The sequence below is a fragment of the Bactrocera latifrons genome, unplaced genomic scaffold, assembly GCF_001853355.1.
Source record: "Bactrocera latifrons isolate USDA-ARS-PBARC rearing strain unplaced genomic scaffold, ASM185335v1 scaffold_9, whole genome shotgun sequence".
NCBI lineage: Eukaryota > Metazoa > Arthropoda > Insecta > Diptera > Tephritidae > Bactrocera > Bactrocera latifrons.
In genome coordinates this window covers 2,068,808-2,082,516 of record NW_017537600.1, presented here as the reverse complement: position 1 = coordinate 2,082,516, position 13,709 = coordinate 2,068,808, and positions in this window count along the sequence as shown.

Genomic DNA, 13,709 nt, shown 5'->3' with positions numbered 1-13,709 from the left:
ATATATACAGACAGACGGACAGACCGATGGACATGGCTAAATCGACTCCGCTCGACATACCGATCATACTTTAGATTATGTTATCATAATTTATATTGATAGCGGTTATTACACCGTAAAATACTGTAGGAGTGACTAATATAATAAGACTTATTATTTTTAGTTCACAAGTCATTATAATTTAAAAAAAAATATAAATACCCAAACCCTGGAAAAATATATGCGAGTGGTCTCTCATCAGAGTACACCTCAATTAATATCTACAAGATACGACTAGCCATTATAAAGTCTCTAAAACTCATTCAGCGGTTATCCAAAAGTGGATGAGTATGAACTCAAATGAATTTGAGAGAGTTCACATTCATATCCACTCATGAGCAAAGCTTTGAAAAGCTTCACAGAGCTTTTCTATGTAGATTTACATTGAAGTCCCTTTAGAAGCAGATATGATTCCGTTTTTGTTCAACCACATCAATCCCGTCTGCTTCCAAAACCATTCAAATTAGTTGAAGACAATTCAGGCTACCTACGTTGATTGAAGGGCACCCCTAGTGTGACAGCCTAAATAAGACAATTAGTGAAAGAAATTCAGGCGTAACTTTGCATAAAGGGAGATCCATTTCGAGGAACCATACCTTTTTACTTCATAGACTTAACACATCCCCACAGGAAATAGTCTACCGGTGTGATATCAACCCGATCTTGATGACAAATCGGCCAGCTCAAAACGTTAAATTATCTGCTCACCAAAGTGTCTCAATAAATCCTTGGGGTCTTGTTGAACCAAATGTCGCCGAGATCACGAGCTTCAATTTTAGGCATCACATGGTCGGCTATTATGGAGCTGGTCGACATAGACGGAATCGTTCTCAGCGGCATAATTTTTGAAGAAATATGGACCGATGTTTCCACCGTCCCACAAATCACACCAAACTGTTTTTTTCGCTGAAATGCCAACTCTTGATGTTTTCCGGTTGCTCTTTGTCCAAAATGCGGAAATTCTGCTTGTTTACATACTAATTGGACTAGGGGGCCTATTCTGTAAATCGATTCGAAAAAAAATTTATTCGAATTCGTATTTTTTATATTCTATAGCCCCATTTTCGAATTTCAAGCCAATTTTCGAATAAAATATTCGTTAGTTTTTGAGTTGTAGAAAGCAAAAGCGAAAATTGTACGTATTTATTCTGGAACAACTTTCGCTTAATTATAAAGTAGATCCGAATTTCGAATCGAATACATTTACGAATTGAGATACGGAATAGAGCCCCAGAAATGGGTCTAACCACTGAACAAAATTTGGCTCGAAAATATTGAATCTTCTTGGAACTTTTCAAGAGCCCGTAGAGCGAAGCGATGTTCCTTTGAAAGGTCGATCGGGTTCAGTTCTTGCACAAGCTGTATTTTGTATGCTTTCACTTTAAGATCTCGACATAAAATGCGTTGTTAAGGTGTTTCCATCATGAAATTCGAAACAATACTGTACAAAAATAACATGGCAGTTTGACTCGACTCACTCGGGATCTGTCACGAAAAGGCTATTGAAAGAAGTACCTCCACTTGGATTACCCTTTATATGAAAAAATGAAAAAATCGTTTAATGTGAACTCCCCTCCAAAGCTTAAAGTAAATTGAAAATTTCCTTAAAATATACTTATTTAAAATGCACAAATATCATTTCCTAAACTACCTCAAACTTAAAATGTATATAATCAATTAATACTGAGAAGAAGAAAACGCCGAGTTAGATAAACGCGTCATTATTATTCGCTTAGAATAAAAACAAGTTACTTTTCGGCAATCTTAATGAAATTTTTATTCCTTTATAACTGCACTGTCTGCGTATAAACGAAGTATTTTAATAATGGACAAGGTATCCGTCTGAGTGTAGTAAAACAAATAAAAATAGAACAAATAAGAATTAGCTTAAAGCATATTTTAGCGTAAATAATACAACTGGAATCATAAAAGCATAATTATAATTCTGAAAAATTGCAAACATATGATACGTATATTATTTATATATTTTCTTTCAGTGTATATATTTTGTTTCATTACATAAATTCAAAAAAATGTTTGCCTTAAAGTTTTTTTTTACTTTAGAATAATAATCTTTCAAGCAAGTTAGTACAATATTTTAATTATTTTAAGTAATTAAACATATGTATTTCATGAATTCTGTTAAAAAATTTTCATGGATTAGATTTCTTCCTGACAGTTTGGTCGGTCGGAAGTAATTCGGAGTTCACTACACCTCGATAATCGAAGAAAAGTGTCAAAAATACCTGGATTTTTGACCTGCTTTGGCGTGGTTGTTTGGGATTCAGCTCACCTTTGCCACAATATTCGGGAGACTGATTGACTGCTTCCGACTATGCAAGCATAGATTCGAGTCTCTCTTCCAGTAATAATACGTTTCATGATATCTTGGTAGTCGAAAAGCATTGTTTCACAGACGTTAAAGCGTCGTTGTTTTTCGAAAAAATTTAGTGCATTTGAAACCAATCATACTTTCAATTTTCTTTAGGCCCAAATAATTTTCACTGATATTTCCGATGTTCCAACAATGCCAGTAAATTAATGTTAATCGTCGACTCCCAAGCACCAACTCTTTCATTTTATTGATGTGTTATTAATGTTGATAGCCGTCCTAGACGTGGTTCGTCGTCGACGCGTTCTAGACTTCTTTGAATAATTTGTATTCTTTCCCACAGTAGTATGGTTATTACAATATTTATGGTCCAGAAAATGGCTTTATCGTAAAGACAAAGGTTTGCAAAATTATTATCAACAAGTGACTGCTATAGCTGGGTCGAACAAATTCAATCTTTTCCGTCTTTTCCACGTAGACAAGCGATTTAAAAAAACCCTACAAAACAAAATCGGTGTTAAATCGCACGATCTTGGATACAACGCAACAGGCTCACCAGCCGAGATAAAGCGCTTACCAAAAGTTTCCTTCCATAAATTGCTTCTTGTTTTGTTGGCATCTAGTGACGTTTTGTTGAAACCGAAGATCGTTCACATCGACATCCACCAATTCAGGCACGAAAAAGGCACTAATCATGGCTCTATAGCATTCCCCATTGACTGTGAGATTATAGCCAGTTTCTTGTACAGCATGTTTCTGATGATTGCTTGTCGGCATTTACGACATTTGACACTTTTCAATTCAAACTTTCGATCGGCTGATGTGGAAGTTTGGGATATGGGTTTCACTGATCACTTCTGATAAACAATCTAGCTTGTGCATTTTCGGTAAACTTTCTTACTTGTAGGTGCGATAAAAAAGACATTTATTTCGAAAAACTGATGCGGAAGTTTGAAACATGGATTTAATGGCGATTAATAGTAGGTCATGTGAGCATGGCTTTCCGGAATGTAAAAGCCTTTCAAAGATGTTTATTACAATAGGGATCAAACTTTCTAATAAGAAGTTATTCGAATTATTGCGAGCACTTGAAAAATTTATACATAATAGATTGTAAGCAATAAGAGGAGAATTGAGTTTTCCACAAGCTTTCATAACTGCGAAAGCGCTCCTTTTCTAATAGGAGAGTGGATTGATTTGCAGTGAAGAAAAAGAACGAAAAAATTACGTATGAGGGAAATTGTCTACGGATCCAACAGAACAACTTTGAGCTTTTCATGAGCTTTCATAACTGCGAAAGCGCTTGTTTATTATTAGTGTAGGTTGATTTACAGGGATTCAAAAAAATAAAAAATAAACTATGTATGAGATAAATTTTCTAAGAATCATGCTGAACGACTTTGTCTAAGAGACTATGGGTCTTAAAAGCATTTGAAGCCAGCGCTTTTCAAGGCGGAATCTTAAAAGGGATCTTAAAAATTCAGTTTTTGAGATATCCGAATAAAATTAGATACATTTTGATATTCTATTGATCATTTGTCGATCGGAAAACTCTACCACATATCTACCATATAGCCGATTATTCGGATTTTTTACACTTTGCCTTAAAAATCGCTGGCTTGAAAGCTACATTCTCTTAGGCAAAGTTGATCATTCTGAGCACCACCAGATTCAGTCCCATTTAGAGACAAATTATTTGACCAGCACTACTAAGTATATAGACATCCTGCAAATCGAGTTTTATTTTCCACAATTTCTTTATCAGTTAGTTATACTAATTAGTTTATCAGCGCAAAAAAAACCCATGAACCAACTAAATGTTATTCGAGCTTGAATCAAATACATTATATAACGAACACTGCAGTAACGAAAGTATTATTTAAATATAGTAAAAAAAATATAAAATATTAGAAATTCAAAAATATGGAAAAATAACTTATGAATGTGACAGCTTCAAAATATTAGATAAAGCAATGTCTAAAAACAATACTTAAATTTTAGTAATTTGTGAGCATTAATAAACTTGACAGCTTACAGCCTTTGAGGCATAAATAAATTTGAAATGGCAAACGAGAAAAAAATTATATATGTTCGGTGAAAGAATGCATTTAGTTAGTTTAGTACATAAAATAATTCCTAAGAAATAAATAATAAAAGAACTTTAGAAAAAAATAAAATATAAAAACAAGAAACACTTAGATTTCATGAATTTTTGTAACCCTGTCTCATGCATATGTAAAACTAACTCTCTCTAGCTCATAACACATTCACATTTCAATTCATATGCAATATACATACATATATTCACATATATTCAAATACGCTCAGTAAATATGGCAAACATTTATCTCAACCACACATTCATAACAATCACTTAAGTCATGTTTACTTTCAGTTTACAAATCATAAATTCCTTTTGTTTGCCTATGCGCCTATAAATATGCAAGGCTTATATGTTTAAATTTCATACTCAGTAAAAATGTAGTTTTAGGTTTATCTAACTGTAACAAACCCTGCATAAATATGTAAAATAAAGTCTATTATATAATGAAATAGTTAAGTCATACATACATATGTACATCACATACATATGTATATATATAAATGCATAGTACTTGTGTGTGTAAAAAATATAATAAATACATTTAATAAACTTAAAATATATAATAAATATACAAAAATATTTCAAATAAAAAAAATAATCATGTATACTGGAATAATGTGAGGAATACTTTAAGCGCCGGTAAGTATGCAATGTTACTTATTGCATTGGTAAGTATTATTAGTATTCCAAGAATGTTTATAGCTTCAGGACTCTAGTACTCTAAAGTACAACCTAAAAAGATGGGTTGAAGAGTTGATGATTTTGAGTGACGTTCTAAACGAAGTCATAGCTGAAGAAAAAGCTGAGCCGGAATATTTTCCAACGTAGGTGGTTCTTGAAGAACTATTGCGTGAAAGAAAAAAATTGAGAAAACAGCCTAGATTTCACAGTTTGACTCATTAATGGAGCCATTAGCAGTTTTGTTTTTTTTGAAGATATGAACACACCGACAAAATTTTTCTTGTCGTACATTGAAACTATAGATGAAGGAATTTAAATTTGTATGCGATACAAAACAACAAAGCACCAGATCTGAAAAAAGTGAGTTCCTTGCATTTCTTGGCAACAAGTTCTCTAGGGGTTACCATCAACCTCTCAAGTTGGCGACATTACTAGAGTAACGAATATTTGGGCACGAGAAAGCTCTGTGCAAATTGAGTGCCGCGCGAGCTCACTTTTGACCAAAAACAACGATGATTCGGAGCAATATTTGAGTATGTTCAAGCATAACAAACCCGAGTTTTTACGTCGGTATATCATAATAGCTCCATCATTCCAATCGCCTTCATCCATTGGCTGCACACGTTGAACCCGCTATAAAGCATGGAAAAACGTAATAGTCGGCTGCCTAGGTTATGTCGTCTGTATTTTGGGATGCGCATTGAATAATATTTATTGCTTACTCGACTGTTACATAGCGTTATTAGATAGTTTGTTGGACGAAATCACCGCATTTCATAAACATCCACGCTGGGAAGTAATTTTCTTCGAATGAGTTGGTGATAACCGAAATTGAAGCCTATTTTGAAGCTAAGAAAATATTGTAGCACCAAAATTTTTTCGAAAACTTGAACTATCGCTTTAATTAGTACATCACTCTTGTGGGTAACTAAGTTTTGAATAAAAAGAACGAATTTTGCAAAAAAAAAATTGTAAAATCTAGGAAGGGAAAATTTCAAGTCAATCAGTTCACACGTTTCGAAGAAATTTTTCTCACCAACTCTAAAAACAGCTTTTCGAGAAAAACGCGATTAAGGTCTTGGAAGCCAATTACTTTAAGTTAAAAGTCTTAAAACTACGCTGTTATGTGCGAAACTATTTTCCGTACCAACTCCAACATTCGATATACAATATGCAAAAAATAAAAGTTGATTTTATGAATTGCACAATTGGGTGTAACTCCTTAATATATTTTGAGACAGTAACTTACTCATACCAACTTCTACAGATTATAATCCTCTCCCAAGTCTCATTAATGATATTAAAAAATAATAAAGTATTATAATAAAATATTATTTTTTAATATTAAATTTGACCTAAGCACGATTGAAAACATACTTTGAACAGTGATTAGCTCGGTTTGGAGTTGCACAAAGTATACCACTTACTTATACCACTTTCATAACAATTTAGTACGAGAATCTATTTTGTAGACATTTTGTTGGACTAAATCCTAACTGTTTGGTACAAAATGTATTTTTCATCTGCACGCATAAATGTATGCTATACTTTAATTTGAGGTTGTTGTCTAGAATATTGAATTTAAGTATAAAAAAAATATAAATTTTTCTGATATATTTTGTATTTAAAATTATAGAATAAATCAAAGCTCCTATAACCAATTATAGAGGAACTGTATGTATTCTTATAAACAATCATTAGTTAAATAAAGCTCGTCATGCGCTGAGTGTCACCTAAAGCTCATGGCGTAAAAAAGCACAAAGTAAATGTTATACATACTTGACAGTGAAAGTATACAAATATTTAACTGTTATACCAAAATATCGTAAAATTATAATAATATGAACTATTCTCACTTATAGCTTTAAGTTGCTATTATGGACTTATAGCGCCAAACGCCTTGACCTTTCTTTTCACATAATCAAAGTATTAATAACGAAATGCTCTTGAAAAATTCAAAGAAGTTCTGACGTTTTTGAACGAAATTTTTATCAGCGATGAGGCCCATTTCAGGGACGAAGAGCAAACTAAAAAGATGCAAGAGCTGCCAAATCGGATACAAAAAATAAGTGGTTTGTGGGTGGGTGAAAACGGTCCATATTTCTTACAAAAAATGAGAACGTAACCGTAAATGGCGACCGTTATCGCGCCGTTCCTACGACAGTCGGATCTACGTAACCGGGCCGATTTTCATCCGGCCAAGGACTGTCAATTCGGCAGCATTCTGCCGCTACAACAACAACAACCGTTATTGCGCCACGATAACCGACTTTTCGATGCCTGACATTGAACATCGGGGGTTCGGCGACATTTGGCTTCAACAAAACGGCGCCACTTCCCATACATCACATCAACCAATGGATTTATTATATTATTTATCAAACTGTTTCCTGTGAGGATAAGAAAATTCTAAAGTCTATGCGGATAATACCGCTTCGATTCATACCTTAGAGCAAAATAACACGCTTGTTAGTCACTAGTTACCAGTCAAAGTGCTTGAAAGATAACCTTCGAGAAATATATATCCAAATAATGTTCTTTCGATGGGTAATAAACATTCCCTATTAAATTTAAAGTTTCTGTGGTTAAAACAGTAAATGGAAAGGCATAGTGTATTCATCTAAGCATCTTCTCGTCCACTGCTTTTGCCAAACTGAGATGGGTATAACTCGGTAGAAACACCTTCGCTTTAAAAAATTTTATGGTAAGCACAAAATTCTTCGTCGATCTGTGTAAGTGAGACACAAACTATCCTTGACGAAGGAATGAACGCTACGACTTACCCTAAAGTAACTTAACCCCGTTTCGACACATTTGATATGTTTAATGGTATGAATAGAAGGTCAGATCTCATTCATTAGCGAAATTAAAACATCCAGTGTTTTAGTATCAGCGGCTGCCTTTGGTTGGGATTTCTGACCACTCGTGAAGGGTATGTGCCTTGAAGTAAAAAAAAAAGCCACGAAAATCATTTCAAAACACTCTGCAAGTTTATTCGAAGCAATAGTACTAGAATAGCGATAGAAGTAATCTATAGTGCACAAATTATTAACAAGATTTATACTCAGAAAGTCACGCAAATTATTTGGCTTTGTAGTCGACAGTGATCAGAACTCTTGGCGGTTAATTCATAAATGACAAAGAAATAGCTGATGATTTGACTAAGAACGGAGAAGCTCTTCATGAACCCGAAGTAAATGTAATACGAGATCTGCTCGAAATGTTTTTAAGAGAAATCTACTTCAAGTTTAAGTAATGCACACGAGCTTAAGAAGTTAAGGTCGTTTTTCTATATCTAACAAAACATATTATGAAAATCCCAAAAAATAGTTCAAACTCGGCGCTGAATCACGAGGCCCGAAAGACCAAAGTTGGAAGCACAAAATAGTATTTTTTTCGCTTAAATTGAAACTGTACTTTCACAAGTATATATTAGGTTGTCCAAAAAGTCTTGCGGTATTTTTTTATTGAATTTTCAATTGTTCATAAAAAAAAATTAAACTCATGCCCAGCTCTTGACCGATGCTACGGCTGCTACTATGCCGGTCTCTTTCGACCAACTCAGCGATTTTATCGCAATTTTCGACGACAGGCCTTCCGGAGCGTGGAGGATCTTCGACCACCTCTACACCAGAACGAAAACGTTGAAACCATCGTTGTCCATAACCAACCATGTCCATAAACTGCACAAATTTTATTGGCGGCTTGAGATGTATTTTTGCCTTTATCGTAGTATTACTGTAAAATATGCCGTATTTTATTTTTATTTTGCTCCATGTTTGCGACGCTATAACTCACGAACGTTTTAAAAGAAACGACAATCAATGAAACACATGTTAGCGCGTGAAATGAGCTTTCCAAAAAGGTATAGCATGACCCGATGCGACGAATAAAACTAGAACTACGCGCTCTCAGCGCCAACTAGCGAAAATACCGCAATACTTTTTTGACAAACTAATATTATAATTAATACCTTAATTCCTCACAAGTTTATTTCAATTGATTTCCTTGCTCAATTAAGCATAGATTACCACTGAAAAATAAAAGCCAAAACTGACACAATTTCCAAGCTCAATTAAGAAACTGTTTCTCCGTTTTATATGTACTTAAATTATTAGTAAATATCGTTTACAGATTTAAGAGCGAATTTAAACAATTATGGAATTAGAGAAATATCTGAATGAATAAAATTTCTCGGTTGACAGATGTAATCCGCTTTAAGCACTTATGAGAGACATAAAACACAAAGTGAGTAACCGAAGCATGCGTAAGCAGATTTTGGACAGAAATATTTTGATATAATAGGAATATATGTATAGGTATTAGATGTATTATAATATGATTTTAGGTACATACATATATGGTATAGTTAAATATATGTTTACGTATGTACATATACATATGTCCATATAAAATCCATATAAATTTATATTTGCAACAAAAGTAGCAGAGTCAAGTAAATATTTGGTTTTCTAACGAAGACGAGTGCAGTGACTATAGTTTTTACTTAAAAGGTGAAAATAACTACTATGCTAGATATATATGTATGTATTTTGGCTCTTGGAACATGAAAGTTTTGTCACCTAAAATGCAAAAGAACGTGACATCACTTTTCATAAGTTGAACGCCGAAGGAAGAACGATATAATAGAAACCACTCACTCATATTGAAACAAAATATGGGTTTTGGTTATAATTATATATTGGTTATATATTGTTTATATATTGGTTATATATTGGTTATATCTGACAGCGGAAGCTGAAATTTTAATTTTTGAAATTAAACAAAATTTTGCTTTTGGTTATAAAATGGTTATACATTGGTAACATACTGGTTATACTATTGGAAGCTAAACATTTTATTTTTAAATTAAACAAAGTTTTAGTTATGGTTATGAAATGGTTATACATTGCTTATATACTGGTTATATCTGACAGTGAAAACTGAAAATGTTACAATTTTATTACAAAACCTAATTTGGATTTTGCATTTTATGTGACGTTATGTATGTACATATATATGAATAWACATATGCATATACATATATATATATAAATATAAGTAGGTACCTGTAAATAATTTCGTTGACGCTTGATGACTTCATTAACTTGACATACGTAAAAGATATTTGAAACAAAGAAAAAGCAAATAACGACAACAAGAGTCCTTAAACAATACTCACAGTTTAAATTTAGTTTCGTATAAAAAAAAAATTACAAAAAGTCAACTCACTATAATCAAAAAACGACAACTCCAGCACACTCTCATTCAATTCAGCTGGCTTTGTCTGTTCTATACAAACATATATAATATATAGATATGGATATATACATATACATATATCAAGTGTTGATGCTATGCCATTACAGCATTCAGTGACATTTTTCAATACGAAACACTTACTTGGACCGTCACTTGGATTGTCTGTCTGTACAACCGTTTCTCTAACAGTTCGTCGGTTTGTTACTCTGGCTCACTGGCTTTATTGCCTCATTGCCTAGTTTACGGCGACATAGATGGCTGATTTGCTGTGTATATATGTATATGAAGTATATATACACGCATACATACTTATATAATACAGTTTACATACAAACACTTGCGAACACATTGTAAATGCCTCGAGCTGCATGTGGAGTCATCAGTGATTATGTATGCATATATCTGATTGCTTACAGGAGTGATGACTATATGGTTATATGTATGTATATATGAACATGTGGAAGTATATATTTATAACTTGGTTTATATGTTTTTCTTAAATGCTTTCCGTATGTACTCAACAAGCCAGACTAAGCTGCCGGACTTACTGTCTTATGCGTATTTGCTCCGCAGGCGGACAAGCAGCTGTTGGACTGTTGTATAGGAGCCTAACATCGGCTAGGGGTTTCAATTGATACACATGCATGCTTAGATATAAGTAGTCCAATGTAAAGTTGGACAAATATGCTGAGGTTTGTTAAAAAAATTTACAAAGAGCAAATTAGGTACCGGACTTATTAAGGGTAACTGGAAGTTTACTCAATTCTAACAGTAGATTCACCTTCTCTACCCTTCTCACCCTTCTCTATGCAAGGGTCAAACTTTGGTAGAAGGTTGGGAGGAGTTTACTGTCAGAAGCTCTCTATTAACTCCAGCTTTAGTCCTCCGGACTATTCCAGTGTTTTCCAAGCCGAGGTTGCAGCCATTAAATAAGCAATAGATTTATTGCTCCGGAGTGCAGCTTTCTCAGAGAAGTGACCATCCACTAAAGAATGCAAAGCAGCCATGATAGCCTTGAACTCAATAACAATGCATTCAGGGCTGGTAAAAGTGTACTTGACCTAGCTATCAATAGCATCGAGTGTCTTTGTGACAAGACTGGCGCCAGGCACCAACGGAATCGGAGGAAACTTAGAACCGCTATCGGCAGAATGAAGCGGATCGGTGCTCCTGTATGCTTTTTTCTCTATTACTAGATAGCTGATCTCCGCGGAAGCTTGGTGAGTGCTGGCCATAGGTACATGCGATGTCTCTTTGCCCTCAGTAAAGCTAGACCCTCCCTAGTAGTGGGGCTTTCAACAGGCCATTGCTCTGTTGGTGTCTACGCAGAAAATCTGGGAAACCTAACATACGCCATCTGCAGAAGCTATGTGTAAGAAGTTGAGATGGAAACAACTCAACACTTTCTTCTTGACTGTCTCGCGATCGGGAGGTCCAGACTTAAATACTTGGGGCCGCATACCTTCAGACATCCCAACGAGCTGGCGGGAATGAAAATTTTTGTGCAAATGTTTATTGGCTACTAAGCGTTTTGATAATTTATAAATTCGTAGACATTTTCTATGGCTTCTATCTAACCTAACCTATGTAATCTTGTGATCTAATTCCATTTGGTTGGTCAAACAATCTATAATTATTGCTAAATGAGATCTCAAGTTATTAGTATCATTGGTTTATGGCTAATAACGCGCAAGGCTTCATCCTCACATACCAATAAATGGATGAAATGGATCGCTTAATCTTGGACTTTAAAGCGTACTAGAGCTGATGAATGTTATATTGTCGGTACCAACGTTAAAGTTCAGCTTGTTTCATCCATTATTCGGATATACCGATGTCCCAGAGTTTTCCTATGTAACGTCAAGAGTTAAGTAACTGTTTTTTCGACTATTGCGTGATCTTTTGCCTGAGTGTTGATGCAACGCATTATCTTAGCTGGAGCTTAGAAATCTACTAGATCGCCGACCATCCAATAGTCGCAAAGACAGTTACTAACGTCTTGATCTGATATGGGAAAAAAGTTAGACTGCCGGTCACCATCAGCTCTAGTAGGTTTCCAAGTTCCAGCGTAGACGATCCGTTGCATCAACATTCAATCAAAAGACCACCCAAGAATAGTAAAGGCCGAAGTTTACCTTATTTCCTTCTACATCCGATAAAAGTTTCAGAGGTTAATTATTGTCTTTGCGACTATTGTGGCATCTTTTATCTGAGTGTTGATGAAACAGATATAGGGCATAGGCTGGAGCTTGGAAAAATAATAGAATGCTGTAAGAGCTAATAGTAGTCTGTCTACTTAAAGTAGTAACTGGAAGAGTTCTTGGAGTTCAGACTACAGTCAGTAACTTTGAATTCCAGTTTACCCTCTTTTCGTTAGTTCCTATATTCGCATATCGAAGAACTTGAGGAATTTACGATATGAGATATACGACAACATTGACATAGTTCCGCGAATTAAAAGACAACGGCTACGCTGGCTAGGTAATGTCGTTCGAATGGACGAAAACACTCCAGCTCTGAAACTTTTCGACGCTGTACCCACCGGCGGAAGCAGTGGAAGAGGACGACCTCCACTCCATTGGAAGGACCAGATGGAGAAGGATCTGGCTTCGCTTGGAATATCAAAATGGCGCCAAGTAGCGAAAAGAAGAAACGACTGACGCGCTGTTGTTAACTTGACTATAACCGAGTAAGCGGTTTCTGCACCAGTAAAGAAGTAGCTCGATTTAGGAAGATCCCGAGCTTCGTAACGTACTGTTTTCAAACATTTATTACTCTAATTTTAACTGGCAACATCCATYCATCGTTCCTTCGAGCTCAATTCACAACATTTCCCCACAGGGCTGCCTCAAATCTGCATCCAAAATGACAAACATAAACATTAACACGTCTAAATCGTACAGTGTCAACTGTCAAACTAATAAAGCGACGACTTGGTGGCAAACTGACTGCCGGGCATACAAACATACAAACACACTAGCATGCAGGCGACCGCAAAAGGGACGTAGCAAGTCAGTGGCCAGCTGCCGACTGCGACTTTCTACATATCCTAGTTAAGCAATGAGGCGTTGATGCTGAAGGCGTTACGAAAATGAAAAACATTAAACGGAAAATGCAAAGACTACGACGACGAGATCCACACGCAACGAGCATTGACGAGATGATGGAACGAGATATCAATTTAAAGTCGTCAATGTGTGGCATATAAGGGAAACATATACCCAAGTTATCAGTGACACATGACAGCTGCGATAAAGAGAAGGCATTTTCAATGCATATGAGCAAATAAAT